Genomic DNA, 13,220 nt, shown 5'->3' with positions numbered 1-13,220 from the left:
ATTCAACTCCTGTTTTGTGCCACTCATCATAACCCTCTACTCGCTGAAATTTCAAACATCAACCTACCTCCTCTTTAAATACTTATGATTGGACGTCCACAATGCACACAATGGAGAATTACAGACATTTACTGCACTCTGGGGGAAGACATTTGTTCACATCCCAGTTTTAATCGAGTGTTCCTTATTCTGTAACTATATCCCCTATTTTGACATTCGCCCATTAGTGGAAACATAGAATCCCTACAATGAAAGTAGGGATATCAAGTCCACACCAACCCTCTGAACAGCATCCCACCCAAACCCGTCCCCCTACCCAATCACTGTTACCCTGCACTTTCCATATCTAATCCTGTACATCTTTGGACTGAGTGTGGAAACCGGAACGCCCAGAGGAAACCCACCAGTAGAATGTGCAAACTTTACACAGACTGTTGCCCAAGGGTGGAACCAAACCCGGATCCCTGATGCTGTCACTGAGCCACCCCACCACACCTATCCTGTCAAGTTGTTACAGAATAAGATTACCCCTCATTCTCTAAACTCTAAATGAACAAACGCCTAACCTGTTTAGCTGTAATTGATAAGTTAACTTATTTATCATTTCTTTAATACAGGTGCCAAGACTGTACACAATACTACAGATAAAGCCTCAATGCCCCTGCACAGTTGTAGCAAGACGTCTCTATTTTTAGACTTTAATCCACTAGCAATAAAAGGATAAAATTCAATTTACCTTAATTACTTGCTCTTTGTGATTCATGCAGAAGTACACCCAGATCCAATTTTTAAGTCTCTCTATTTAAACAGTAGTCTGCCTTTTGATTAATCTTACCAAAGTGCATAAGAGCACAATTTCTACTTGAAACTCCATTTGCTAAGTTTTTGTCAACTCACTCAATCTATAACACTTTCAGATTCCTTATGTTCTCATCAAAACAAGCCCTCCCACCTATTTCTGTATCATCAGCCAATTTAGATGTTACACTCTTTCCTCTCCCCGAGTCAGTAGTAAATAATTGAGGATTAAGGACTGATCAATGTGGCACTTCAGGAGTCCTCTTTCCAATTTGAAAAGGACCCATTAATCCTGACTTACTTCTGAGTATTAACTAATTCTCAAAGCATGCTAAAATTACACGTAATTCTGTGAGCTCATATTTTTTGTCACCTGTCAAGTGCATTCTGGAAATCCAAATACACTACATCTACCAGTCCTCCTTTATTAACTCTTTGTCATTTCCTCAAAGTACTCTAGCAAATTTATCAAACATAATTTCCCTTTCACAAAACTATATTGCCTCTGTTAGACTGCATTAGATTTGCTCTAGAAAGCTTTTTCTTCCATCAAAGTGAACTCTAATTTTCTCTGTGACAGACGCTCAGCTAACTGAATACATTCTCCTGCTTAGTCTTTCTTGACCGGGTGTCACAAGCGGTTTCCACATTTGCTGGACTCCCCCAGATCCAGCCAGTTCTGGAATATTCTGACTAATGCTTTCACAATCTCTGCAGCTACTTCCTTTAAAATCCATGGATGCGGGTCATCAGGTTCTGTTGATTTCTGCCTTCAATCCTGTTTGTTTGTTGTGACCCTGTATTAAGCAGTAATAATTTCTTTCTATCTATGCTTTCCAGATCCCTCCTGGTTTTGAAAACTTCTCTCAGACTTTGCCTTCGCTTCAGGAAGGAAAACAGTCCTAGCTCCTCCGATCCTTCCTCATAAGTGAAGTAACTCATCCCTGGAACTGAGATATCAAAAGTTAATTTGCTCTGCTGACCTGCAAGAAATTGAATGCCCGAGGGTAGGGTGGGATGTCTCGGTTCTACAGGTAGAATGTAAGGAACTTACATTCCCATCCCTTGCCATTCGCAGCCATTTGCACAGCCATTTCGTAGTTGGTCAGAAGCCAATTTACATAGTCTTCTCCTACTATTGACATTATTCAGAAATCAAGAACGTTACAATTTTGACTACTCCCTGCAGTAAAAAAAAAAGATGATTCATAACAAATTTGACTATTAAGGGATGATTGACATGATACTGTTTCTGGAAATGATGTGATCACTGCTTTGTATCTTAAGTGGCATGTGACTGTGGGGGAATGGGTGAAGGTTATAACCCACTGTAAGGTGAAACTCTTGCACTCTACAAAGAAAGTACTGTTTCCTTTGTACAGAGAGATCCCTTGACATTACTTCACAAGCATTGTGAAGAGTGTTAAAGGCTTCCTCTAGAAAGCTTGTACTGTTTGCTTATTAAAATTTTGCTTGTTCACAGAAGTTGCATCAAGTGTGCACGAATCTTCAAGAAAAAAAATGAACAACATTCTCAAAGGCTCTTTCATACCCACTCCAAAGAATTCACATCACAGGAGGTGATGGCACAGCAGTCTCATCACTAGACTATAAATTCAGACACCAGGGTTCACATCTTGCTATGGCAGATGTTAGAATTTGAACTCAAAAAGGAAAGATCTGGAATTGACAGAGTCTAATGATTACCAGGAAATTGTCGACTACTGTTGGAAAAAGCCCATTAGGTTCACGAATGTCCTTCAGGCAAGGAAATTTGGTGAGCTTAGCTGGTCTAGCCTACATGTGACCCCAAAAACAAGAATACTGTGCAGTTTGGGGTGGGCAATAAATGTTGGCCTACTCCGTGACGTCCAAATCCCATGGATCAATAAAACATCTTTCCGGCAAGTGTGGCTCCCAAGGCTGTACAGAATACTCCAACTAATGTGCAACCAGTGAAAGAAAAATACTGCAGATGTGGGAAATGCGAAACTCAGCAGGTTTGGCAACATCTTTGGAGAGACAGAGTTAAAGTTTCAAGTCTGATATGACTTGAAACTTTACCTCTGTTTCTTTCTCCAACGATGCTGCCAAACCTGCTGAGTTTCTCCAACATTGTGTTTGACATGTAAGCACTGTTCCACATTCATGATAATCTCTCTGCTCTCACTCTTTCTGCTTCTACTTACAAAGTCTAGAATACTGTACATTTTAACAGCTTTCAACCTGTCCTGCCAGCTTGAATGGTTGAAACAAAGATATGACCTGGGGTTTCCGTTCCTGCACGTTTTATAGAATAGGACCCTCTATATTATACAGACTCCACGTGTTCTGGATACCAAAGTGCATCACCTCACACCTCTCCATGCTGAACTATCCAATCTCCCATCAAGTCAAGATCCTTGCCAGGTTCTACGTCGCCTCCTCAGAATTCATTATCCTGCAAAGCTTTGTGCCGTCTACAAACTTTCAAATCGTCTCCTACACACCAAGATCTAGATCATTCTATTCATACATAAAGCAACGGCCCCAATATTGACTCTTAGGGAACTACCTACAAAACCTTCTACCAGCCCAAGAAATACTCAGTGACTATTCTTCTCAGTTTCTACTCCTTGTCCAATTGTCCAATATTTAATAATGGAAGACTTTTTCCAGATTAGGAAGAAACATTTGGGCCTAAAATAGCACTGGCTGAGATGAAAACATTTTTTGGTGCAGTATCATTTGGTGGAGTAGCAGAAAGCATAAGGGACTGTCAGAGAACACAGGAGGATACAGACAGACTGGAGAGTTGAGCGGATAAGTGGCAGATGGTTTCCAATCCAGACAAATATGAGGTGATGCATTTAGGCAAGTCTAATTCTAGAGTGAATTATATAATGAACAGAAGAGCCTTGGGAAAAGTTGATGGGCAGAGAGATCTGGGAGTGCAGGTCCATTGTATCCTGAAGTTTGCTGCACAGGTGGATAGAGTGGTCAAGAAGGCATATCGTATGCTTGTCTTCATCAGACGGGGTATTGAGTAAAACAGCTGGCAAGTCATGTTAAAATTGTACAAGACATTGGTTTGGCCGCATTTAGAATACTGTGTACAGTTCTGGTCACCACATTACCAAAAGGATGTGGACGCTTTGGAGAGGGTGCAGAGAAGGTTTACAAGGATGTTGCCTGGTAAGGAAGGTGCTAGCTACGAAGAGAAGTTGAGTAGGTTAGGTTTGCTTTCATTAGAAAAAAAGGAGATGGGGGGGGGGGGGGGGGGGGGGAGAAAGAGACCTGACTGAGGTCTACAAAATCATGAAGGGTATAGATAGGGTGGATAGAGACAAGCTTCTTCCCCAGGGTGAAGGATTCAATAACGAGAAGTCACTCTTTCAAGGTGAGAGGTGGGAAGTTTAAGGGGGATACACACGGCAAGTACTTCACACAGAGGGTGGTGGGCATTTGGAACGCGTTGCCAGCAGAGGTGGTACAGGCAGGCACAGTAGATTCATTTAAGAGGCGTCTGACAGATGCATGAGGAGGTGGGGAGCAGAGGGATACAGATGCTTAGGAATTGACCGACAGGTTTAGACAGTACATTTGGATTGGCTCAGGCTTGGAGGGCCGAAGGCCCTGTTATTTAACTGACCAATGCAGGAGGATGCAATCATTTTATTGCTATTCCCACAATATCCTGCATCTCCCAGATGTTTTCTTCAGCCTCTGCACACTATTTCCCACATTGTTATTCACAACAGGCAGAGTCTGAGTACAATAATTCAAAAGCACATTATTGTTTCAATCATGAAACATTCTGTCACAGTACCAGCATTTGTTGCCCATCCCTCATTGCCTCTGCACTGAATGACTCGGTAGACCATTTGAGTGTGATTGGAAGTCAACCACTCTCTGGATGTAGATTTGCTCGCTGAGCTGGAAGATTCATTTTCAGATGTTTAGGCACCATCTTCAGTGAGCCTCCAGACAAAGCACTGCTGATGTTTCCTGCTTTCTATTTATATGTTTGGGCTTCCTTGGGTGGTGATGTCATTTCCTGTGGTGACACTATTCCCTATGGTGATGTCATTTCCTTTTTTTTTCTCTTGGGGGTGGTAAATGGGGTGCAAGTCAATGTGTTTGTTGATAGAGTTCCGGTTGGAATGTCATGCTTCTAGGAATTCTCATGCATGTCTCTGTTCCGCTTGCCCCAGGATGGATGCGTTGTGCCAGTAGAAGGGGTGTCCTTCCTTATCTGTATGTAAGGATACTAGTGAGAGAGGGTCATGTCGTTTTGTGGCTAGTTGTTAGTAGTTGCTAGTCAACCATTTGGCTGTGGGTCTACAGCCACATCAGTAGTTTGAGCAGTTTCCTTCCCTAAAAAGGATAGCCATGAACCAGATGGATTTTTAGTTATGAATGATATTTTCATGGTCCCCATCACCAAGACTAGCTTCATATTCCAGATTTACTAATTGAATTTCAAATCCGTTGTCATGGTAGGTTTTGAGCTTGTTTCCCCAAGACATTACCCCAAGCCTCTGGATTACTAGGAGAAAGTGAGGACTGTAGACGCTAGAGAATCGGAGTCAAAAAGGTGTAGCGCTGGAGAAGCACAGCAGGTCAGGCAGCATCAGAGCAGGAGTGTCGATGTTCGAGCATAAGCCCTTCATCAGGAATTCCTGATACTCGAAATGTTGACTCTCCTGCTCTTCAGATGCTGCCTGACCTACTGTTCTTTTCCAACACCCCTCCGGATTACTAGTTGTGTGATATTACCATTAGATCATCAGCATTTCAGTATCTCACCAAAGTCAACATGAAGTCATTCCAAGATAGACCAAATGAATTTGAGGGCAGGGTGGAAGTTGTCGGAAAAGTCGATGCATTTTCCAGTTCAGCATGGGTGCAGGACGCAGCACTGGTGCAGTCATTGATGGAAGAGTTGGGGAACAGTACCTGAGAAATTCATCTAATTCACCAATAACTTCCACCCTGCCCTCAAATTCACTTGGTCTATCTCAGACACCCCATATCCTGCAAAAACTCCATCCTATTTTCCCAATTCCTGTCTTCATCGATCTGCTCCGAAGAGGAGACTTTCCACTCCCAAGCATCCTTGATGTCTACCTACTTTGAACGATGTGCTTTCCCCCTTCTGTTATCCAGATAGCCCTCCACACCACGTCCATTCCCCTCTCCACTGCTCTAAACACCCCCCTCCACAACAGAGAAGACCCGTTCTCACTTTCCACCCCACTAGCCTCATCCTCAAGCACTTCTGCCAACTCAAACTGGACCCCACCACTAAGAACATCTTCCCCTCCCACCACTCTCTGCCTTCTGCAAGGACCATTCCCTTGTCAGTCCTTGTGCCCCCTCGCCCACCCCTTTCCCTTGTAATCATCATAGATGCAAAACTTACCGGTACACCACCTCCCTCACCACTATCCAGGGGCCCAAACATTCCTTCCAGGTGAAACAGAGGTTCACCTGCCTCTCCTCTACCTTAGTTTACTGCATCCGGTGCTCCCGACATTGTCTTCTCTATATCGGTGAGACCAAATGTAAACTAAGAGAATGTTTCACCAACCATCTCAGCTGGTTGGGCCTGTAAGGGCCAACCTGACATCCTAGTCACCGCCGATTTCAACTCCCCTTCGCACTCCATCTCCGACATGTCCAACCTTGGCCTCCGCTATTGCCACAGTGAATCAGACCATAAATTGGAAGAACACTACCTTATCTTCTGCCTGGGCAGCCTACAGTCCAGAGGACTCAACATTGTGTTCTCCAATTTCAAATAACCTTCCCACCCATCCCCCAACTACCCATCGAGCCCCACGTCCTCCCTTCCATTCCTCCTACTGACCCTTCCTTCCATCTCTTAACCGGAATCATTCCTCCCATTGACCAACAGTTCATACGAACCATCTATCACCACCTCATTATTCTGACCCTCTCCCTAGCCATAACCCTGCCCCTCAGTCTTTATCTGCAGCTCCCCCATGCCCAGCTCCATTCCTGAAAGAGGGTTATACCCTAAATGTCGATTTCTCCACCTCCTAATGCTGCCTGCCTTGCTGTGTTCCTCCAGCCTCCTGCTTGTCTACTAAACCATGAAGGCATGGTGTCTAGGTGGTCTTGCCTTCATGGCCAGGACAGTGAACAACAAATTAGTAGCAAGAATTGCAAACAGTTTCCTCTCCCTGGACCCCACCATCAGCTGAGGGTCATCAAGTTTGACATCAGATAATGCAACATTAGCCAGGCTTCACAAAACCATTTGGGAGCACAAATGGCATTTTAAGCTATTGAGTCCTTTACTTGGGGAAATAAAAATGGGAGTGAAAACATTTACACATCACTTTGTAGAAAGACAACAAACCGTCACGAGTCACAGCAAAAAACATTCCCAGCTGCGCAACTTAGCTGCAAACACATTAACAACAAGAAGTTGCAGTGGTACAGCAACACTGGAGTGGAATATTCTCAGGAGTAATCACAAGGCAGCATCTCATACTAAACAGGAGTTGCAAGAGTGGATCAAGGAGACTACAGGAAATGGGTAAAGACAAACAAGGGGAACGAAAATATACAGCATACACTTCTGGAACATAGTGAGAACAGAATAGACTAAAACTGGAGGGAATGAATTCACAGAATAATACAGCACACAAGACTGCCAGAAACACATCAGGTCTGTGCTGGAACTTCAAAAGGCAATCCCGTTAGTCCTGCTCTTTTCCACCTTCCCCAAAGCTTTTTGTTCTTAAAAAAATGTTGTTCCAATTTCCTTCTAATTGAATCAGATTTTACCACCTTTTAGGATCAGCATTCCAAATTCTAACCATACAAGTAGAGAAAAATTTCAAATCAATATTACCTATTTTGCCAGTCATTCCCAAACTGCATTTTCTGGTTCTCCATCCTACAGACCTGGGAATAGCTCACTTTAAATCAACTTTAGATAAACACTTGATAGATTTTGGATGCTTCAATTAAATATTCTCCAAGTCGACTCTACTTCACGTTCATAGTTTATCTATCGACTTGAATACTTGGAACCATCATGTCAAGGCCAGATGAAGGGAAGAATAGAACATGCAGAGACTTACAAACAAACTATAAGGACTTTTAAAAATAATGGCACACACAAGGTGGAAGTCAAAGGAAGGTAACAAAATGCAACAAACCTCAGCGCTCCCCTTAAACTGAATCCAACTATACAAGACAAAACTTTACGAGGGCTATAACTAAAACTTCTCTAGATGTAAATTAATCAGGGTTCCATTTTCCTAAATAGAATTTTTTCCAAAGATATAATGTGAAGTCATCACTGCACATTCCAGTGAAACAGCAAAGGTAGAATACTGGAACAGAGACTCAGACATTCTAGGAACATTAGGATTACTCTAACTGGCTCTTTTCTCTAGGCTGTGCCTAGAGTGGAAAGGGACATGTACCCAAGGGAAACAAATATCACCCCCACTAAACTATTTTCTTTCTACCTTGTCGTTCTTAACTGTCATCCTCAATACACAGCTGAGGTGATCAGGTGACCCATTTCCCAATGCAAGGGCTGTGAGGAGGCATTTATAGTTATACAGCACAGAAACAGACCCTTCGGTCCAACCTGTCCATGCTGACCAGGCATCCCAAACTGAACTGGTTCCATTTGCCTGCATTTGGTCGACATCCCACAGTAGGGGCTGGGGGCCGGTGTTAAGAGCTCTGGTTTCCTCCCACAGTCCAAAAATGTGCAGGTTCGGTGAATTGGCCATGCTAAATTGCCTGTAGTGTTAGGCAAAGGGATAAATGTAGGGGAATGGGTCTGGGTGGGTTGCGCTTCGGCGGGTCAGTGTGGAGTTGTTGGGCCGAAGGGCCTGTTTCCACACTGTAATCTCAACCTTTCCTATTCAGGTATCTGTCGAAACTCCTTTTAAATGTTGTAATTGCACCCACCTCTACCTTAGGCTGATCAAACCTCAGCACCAAGGACAAGGTTTGTTGAACACTGCAGAACACTGGGTCATTTAAATGATGAGAACAGTGCCAAAGACAAGAGAGGGTATAAACAGGGTGGAGGGTAGAAATGGTGTTGAGAGAGCATACGAGAAGCATGTGTGTGTCCAAAGAGACAGAGAGACATATCAGGTGAGGGATCAGACCAAAATCACCAGCTGAATGACCTGAGAAAGTGAAGATTGCAGATGCTGGAGATCAAAAAAGTGTGGTGCTGGAAAAGCACAGCAGGTCAGGGAGCATTGGAGGAGCAGGAGAGTCGACTTCCTGATGAAGAGCTTATGCTTGAAACGTTGGCTCTCCTGCTCCTTGGGTGCTGCCTGACTTGCTGTGCTTTTCCAGTGCCATGCTTTTGACAGCTGAATAGTTGATGCCTGCTGTATTAGTTTACAGAAGTAGGGGCTGGGGGCCGGTGTTAAGAGCTAAATGCCATTCAAGTAATCATTCGTCTTGTTGCTGAAGATGACAGATATGCTCACAGCAAGTATCTGATCAGCACCAAACCTTTCAAAAGTCATGACATTCAATCTCTGGTAGAAAATTATAGACACTCCCCTTTCATCATCATGTCACTTGTTAGTAACACCAAGGAATATGGTAATCTTTCATGAAATATGGTGTTCCTAAGGAGCTTACCATTCTTGCTCACAAGGAATTGCCCTTGACCTTTGTGGCTTGTTTTGACTATTTCAGAGAGCACTTTACTGAAATTAGGGAGTAACATGTAGGCAAGACCCTGTAAAGGCAGCAGATTTTCTTCATTAAAAAACATCAATAGAGAACCAGATGAGTTTAATAAATCGATGATTAGCTTTAGGCTTAAAGTTTGTGAATTCCACCTGCTGCTGTGGTGGGATTTGAATCTAAGGCTCTCTGCAATATTAGTCCACTGTCATTATGACAACACCACTAACTCCTCCCAAAATCAATTAATTTTAAAAAAAAGCAGAAAAAAAACTTTTGAAACTTACTCTTTCAGGCCTAATGAAAAATTCCAGGAAATTGCAAGTTCAAGGCCTCTCTGGAATTACAAATCATAGAATCACAGAATCCCTACAGTGAGAAAGCTGGTCGAGGGGCATCCCACCCAGACCCACACCCCTGTAACCCTGCATTTCCCAAGGCAAATCCCTATAAACTGTCAATTTACTGTTAAGGGGCTGTCATGATTTCATACCTGTAGGGTAATTACTTATTCTAGGAGGGTAACGACTGGTTCGTGACATCTACACTGACTCCTAGTTTAATATCAACACAGAAACAGACCCTTTGACCAACTTGTCCAAGTCAACCAGTTTTCCTAAATGGAACAGTCTTATTTGCCTGTGTTTCGCCCATATCACTACACAACCATTAACATCAAGCCAGAGATCAAACGTGGTTCAAAGAAGAGTGCAGGAAGGCATGTCAGGAGTAGCACCTTTGCAAACATTCTTGGTGAAGCTACAAAGCATGTCTACTTGTGAGTCAAACAGCATAAGCTGCAAGTATTAGATGGAATTAAGCAATCCCATAACCAACAGATCAAATCTAAGCTCTGCAGTCCCGCCACAGCCACTTGTGAATGGTGGTGGTCAAACAACTCACTGGAGGAGGCAGCTCCACAAATATCCCTATCCTCAATAATGGGAGAGGTCAGTACATCACTGCAAAAGAGTGAAACATTTACAACAATATTCAACCAGATGTGCCAAGTGGATGATCCATCGTGACCTCCTCCAGTGGTCCCAAGCAGCACAGATGCAGTTTTCAGCCAATTGAATTTACTCCATATAACAAAAATGGTTGGAGGCACCAGATACTGCAAAGGCTATGGGCCCTGACAACATTATGGCAATAGTATTGAAGACTTCTGCTCCAGAACTTGCTGCATCCTTCGCCAAGCTATTTCAGTACAGCTACAACACCAGCATCTACCTGACCAATGTGGGAAATTGCCCAGGTATGTGCTGTACACAAAAAGCAGGACAAATCAAAACTTGCCAATCCTATCCTGTCAGTCTACTCTTGATCGTCAGTAAAAGTGATGGAAGGTATCAGCAACAGTACTATCAAGCAGGCACCTGCTCAGCAACAACCCGCACATTGGTGCCCAGTTTGGGTTCCACCTGGGCCACTCAGCTCCTGGCCTCATTGCAGCCTTGGTTCTAAGATACAGAACACCTGAATTCCAGGGGTGAGGCAAGAGTGATAACCTTTGACGTCAAGGCCAAATTTGACTAAGTGTGGCATCAAGGAGCCTGAGCAAAACTTCAGTCAAAGGGAATTGGGTATAAATTCTCCAATGTTTGGAGTCATTCCTGGCACACAAGGTGATGGTTGTGGTTGTTGGAGGTCAGTCATTACAGATCCAGGATCTCTCTGCACTAGTTCCTGATGGTTGAGATCAGCCAGGCTGAACCACAACCTCACCTCCATCATAAGGTTAGAAGTTGGGACATTCGCCAATAGTTACATAGATACTGAAGCAATCCATGTCTAAATGCAGTAAGACCTGGGCAATATCTAGGCTTCAGCTGAAAAACAAAGTAGCAATTGCACCACACAAATGCCAGGTAATTACCATCTCTAATAAGACAAACTCCTTGACATTCAATGACATTACCATTATTATCAATAGCTTGTGGGTTACCCTTGACCAGAAACTGAACTCACCCTATAAATAGTGGCTAAAGGATTAGGTCAGAGGCTAGGAATACTGCAGCAAGTAACTCATCTCGTGACCTCCCAAAGCTTGCCTTCCATTCACAGTGAACAAGGCAGGAGTCCGATGCAACACACCCCAAGCAGACACGGGGAGAATGTACAAACTACATATAGACATTGGCCCGAGGCTGGAATCGAACCAGAGTCCCTGGCACTGTGAGGCAGCAGTGCTAACCACTGAGCCACCTTGCCATTTGAGGATATGGTGCCATTCAGTTACTCGATCACTGACTCTTAGTAGCAGCAGTGTGTGGTATCTGCAAGATGCACTACAGAAATTCACCAAAGATCTAATCACTCCAAACCCAAGAAAACTATCACCTAGGAGGACAAGGACAGCAAATATATGGGAACACCACCAGCTGCAAGATCTCCTCCAAGTCACTCACTACCCTAACCTGGAAATATATCACCATTCGTTCATTGTCATTGGAACAAAATCCTAGAATGCTCTCCCTAATGACATTGCCAATCAGACTATAGTGGTTCAAAAAAGCAGCTCACCATCACCTGCTCAAGAGCAATAAATGCTGGCGTCATATCCCATAAGTGAACAAAAATAAAAATACAACACAGAAGGCAGCCAGTTTGCTCACCGATTCTGGTGTCTGCTCCTTTGAAGGGCACTTTGTCTCACTCCTGGGCTCTCTCCCAGAATCGTCACAATTTTATCTCCAAATAAATATTTATCCAGTTTCCAGGGAAGGCTACAATTTTTACAAGATTGTATCACTTGTGTAAAAGAAAATTGTTTTACCTCATGCCATCTCTGCCAGTCACCATAAACCAGTGCCTTCTGCTTGCTGAACCTTCAGCTATTGGAAATAGCTTTTACTTACTCCATCTGAACCCTTCAGTGATTTTGAACACCTCTTAAATCTCTTCACAGCCCTCCCAGTCTGAGGAGAACAATCTCAACCATGCCAATCTCCCAACACTGAAATAATGTCTTGCGCCTGAAATCAATGTCTCCTGTATATCTCTCTTTTAACTTTTCCAAAACCTGTACATCTTTGCTAATGTGTGGTACCCAGTATTCGACACAGAATTCCAGTGTGAGCTAAGTCAATGTTCTGCATGGGCTCAGCCAAACCTCCTTGCTTTTCTACTCTCTTTCTCTATTTATAAAACTTAGGATCCCAGATGCTTTCATAATCTTCATGGCCCCTGATTTCACTATGTTTAGCCATTTCCAATAAACTGTAATGATATAGCATTCAATGCCTTCATTACTGTACATTAAAAAAATGCAATGATGCCTAACAGATACTAGAAAATCACATGTTAAGTGACCTCAACAGGAGCACTTGACTGGGCAAGCTAAGGTTGATTTCTGTAAACAGAAAAACATGCAAAAAGGCATTAAATATTGAGTGGCCTCAATACAGTGGTATAAAGGACCTAGATCCCTTATCAGATGAGGGTGATTTAGAATAATTGACAGAAGAATTAGAGGGGGCTCATGCAGAAAGTGGTGTTGCAGACTTAGGAACTCACGGCCTTAAAGTGTGGAAGAGATAGAAACACTGCAATTAGGAGTGGAATGGACGTATTTAAAATGAATCATGGTTAAACTGAAAATGTATAAAGAAACAATTTCCTTTTTTGGGGAAACTCAGAACAAGAGTAATAATTTGAAATTAGAGAATAAACATTTAAGTGCAAAATCAGAAAGACTTTCCCCCCAACGACTGCATATATAGCAGGGTCAA

The 13,220-nt window shown here is 43.1% G+C and overlaps 1 protein-coding gene across 1 annotated transcript in view; it reads right to left on the bottom strand.

Annotated features, from left to right (window-relative positions):
* The window catches only part of stam2 (signal transducing adaptor molecule (SH3 domain and ITAM motif) 2), a 98,456-nt gene that overhangs the window by 60,354 nt on the left and 24,882 nt on the right, over positions 1-13,220 (bottom strand). The window lies entirely within an intron of this gene.

Source organism: Chiloscyllium punctatum, chromosome 10, assembly GCF_047496795.1.
Source record: "Chiloscyllium punctatum isolate Juve2018m chromosome 10, sChiPun1.3, whole genome shotgun sequence".
In the NCBI taxonomy this organism is placed as follows: Eukaryota; Metazoa; Chordata; class Chondrichthyes; order Orectolobiformes; family Hemiscylliidae; genus Chiloscyllium; species Chiloscyllium punctatum.
Note: the sequence above shows the minus strand (reverse complement) of the source record. Positions and strands in the feature narration are given on the sequence as shown.